Here is a 3,056-nt window from a genome sequence, read left to right on the forward strand (position 1 = left end):
CTGCAGCTCGTGTCTTTGAAAACCACCAGCCTCCTCGTGTCTGCCTGGGCCGTTCTCTCTGCTGGGAGGTACTTTTCCATCCGTCCTGCTTTCTCCCGGCAAAGCCCAGGGCGGTGGGGGCGGCTGTCCAGGCACTTGGACGCTCTGTCCTTGGTCACCTTGGACAGAGGCTGCAAGCTGGTGGCCGTGACCCGGCCCGACCCCCATGGCATCGGTAAAACGCCCCCAGGCAGTCCCTCACCCTACAAATCATTTCACCTAGAAACATGGATTCACGGCCTCCCTGAGCCCCGATTCCTACCCGGCCAAACTTCCTTATTTTTGTTTTTTAATTTATTGAGGCACAACTCACATAACATAAAACTAACCATTTAAACAATGCAGTGGCATGTCACAATGCTGTGCCACCTACGTCCAGTTCCAAAGCATGTCCCTCATCCCAAAACCCTGGGCCGCCAGCCGTCACTTCCCAGCCGCTGGAACCAACGAAGGCCCTTTGGCAACAGGAGGAAAGAGGCTGGAGAAAGAGCCATCCACTGAAGAAGACTCCCCCCACTCCCCACCACCACCACCAAAGCAGGGGACAGGTCCCCTACTTCCCACTCCTGCCCCCCACAAGGCTGGGGCCGCCATGCTGGTCTGGCCACAAAATTCGGGTTATAGTTTACCACCTCTCACCTCCCTTTGGAGTAGAAAAGAGCATGGCCGCTAACGGGAAAGCTCTAGAGGTGTTAGAAGGAGAAGCCCATGGAGGGCGGGGTTAGTGGCTGGTTAGACGGTGATCCCCCGTGTGCGAATACGTTTATGTAATGGCCCCCTGACAGTTAGAGCAGAGCTTCCTTTGCCCAGCTTCCTCCTCCTCCCTGCCTTGCAGTTCTATCCCCACATTTTGGGCAGAGTTGGGGAACAGGCGGCAGGAAGAGCAGCTTCAGAGGCGGAGGGCTCCAGGGAGGGAGCACGCTCATTGTGAGAAAACACGCGAAACTGGAGGCTCCTTTTCCGCACAGAAGCAATGCTGAGTGGACGAGAAGCAAACTGCAATGGAAGCTGGATTTGGGGTGAGGCCTGGGTGAACGCATGAGGGGCCCGGAGTCACAGCAGAACCTCAGAGGCGCCAGGAGGAGAGGAAGCAGGATGCTGAGAAACACAACTGTGGATGAGGAGTGGATCCCCTTCGATGCAAAGAAATGCAAGTGAAGTCCACATGCCTCCCTCTCCTCTCTGCCGGTTGCACACACTTCCCGACGCCCTCCTGCCTGGCTCCCGTCAGGGTCCATGTGCAAAGGCCGCCTAGCAACGAGGAAGTAACTTATTCCCCATTACAACTGCGAGCGGTAGGGGCTGTCACCCCCCACATCAAAGACGAGGAAACTGAGGCACCAGGAGGTCATGTGAGTTGCCAAGGTCCCGGGGCTAGAAGGGGGCCAAGCCAGGACAAGCCCGTGTTTTCCTGGCTACAAACCCCAACCTCCTCTCTCTGTCCAGCTCTGCCCCTGGGGAGGGATCCTGTGTCACTGAATCGCCTCTTTTTCAGAGTGGAACATTTTGGGCCAAATCTGAGTGAGGTCCGCTGTTTCCTCGGTTTGGCCTGACCTCAGGGCACTGCTGCCTGGCCATTGGCACGTCCCCGGCTGGTGGTCAGCGGCTGGTGGCCAGGCTGTTCTGGGCACGATTCAGTGGAAATGGGGGTAACTCAATAAAAACTCTCATTTACCTTTATGGTCAAAGCACACAGGACACTTTACAGATGTCATGTATGAGAATGCCTGCTCCTGGCATTGCGGGGGTTGGGCACCCAATCTGAATTGGTGGAGCTGAAATCTGCACAGTTGTCTGGAGAGTATGTGTGTGTGTGGGGGGGGGAAGGGTGGGGGGGCGCACATGAATCAGTCTGAGATAGGCAGAGCCTTTGACTCCGCAGCTCCGCCTCCAGGAATACAGCCCAAGGGAAGCTTCCTGCCCTGTCCATTGTTCTCATTCCCTGTTCTCATCCCCGCAGCAACCGACCTGCGGCCCAGGCTCCCGTGTGGCCGTGGAGCTTGCATCTGATTGGTTAACTACAGCAATTGTTCTCCCCAAATCTGATTTTGCTTCTCGCCCCCAAAATGGAAGAGCATTTTGGCTATTTTTAAAAAATAGCATCTAATTATGCCTACAAATTTCTATTGGCCTCACAGCTTGGCTTCTCACTCCAAAGCCACAGAATTTTCCATCTGGAGGGGATGGGAGGGCTTTTCTGTCCACCGTTTCCCAGAGTGTCTTCCGTAGGCGGTTACAGTTCCCTACGGGACTTCTCAGAGCCTTTGCTGCAGGCTGGGCACCACAGGCTGCCACAGGCGGACAGACGGAGCAGTGTTTCCGCACGGTGCTTGGCCACTGTGCTCACTTCCTGGGGCTGCTGTACCAAATTTCCACAAGCTGGGTGGCGTAGGACAGGAGACATTTATTCCCTCACCGCCCAGGAGGCCAGAAGTCCAAAATCAAGGTGTCGGCAGGGCCGGCTCCCTCCGCAGGCTCTGGGGGAGGGTCCTCCCGCCTCTTCCAGCTCCTGGGGTTCCTGGACTGTGAACACATCGCCCCCACCTCTACCTCTGCTCCACGGGTGCATCGTCCCTGTGTCTGTGTGTTTCGCTGTGTCCAAATCTCCCTCTTCTTACAAGTTGTTGGATTAGGGCCCTCCCACTCCAGTGTGACCTCATTTTAACCTGATCACATCGGCAAAGACCTTATTTCCAAGTAAGGTTACACAAGCTCCGCATGGATGTGAGTTTTGGGGGACAGTACTCACCCCGGTACAGATGGGAAGCCCTCAGAGGCTTCTGAGCAGGAAGGCACGGGAGCCAGTGGGTGTCCCTGTCCGAGCAGCCTCGCTCGGCCTGCTGCTCTGGGCCAGGCCGCGGGGGAGTGAGCGCACAGAGACAACCGTGAGGTGGCCACTGCCCAAGGTCACCTCCCAACATGCCTGCCCAGGGGTCCTACCACCCAGCTCCCTCTGTGTCCACCATGTGCCCTGTGGACACTCCTGCCTCCCCTCCACATGGGAGGCTGTAAATATT

The sequence above is a fragment of the Myotis davidii genome, unplaced genomic scaffold, assembly GCF_000327345.1.
Source record: "Myotis davidii unplaced genomic scaffold, ASM32734v1 scaffold77, whole genome shotgun sequence".
NCBI lineage: Eukaryota > Metazoa > Chordata > Mammalia > Chiroptera > Vespertilionidae > Myotis > Myotis davidii.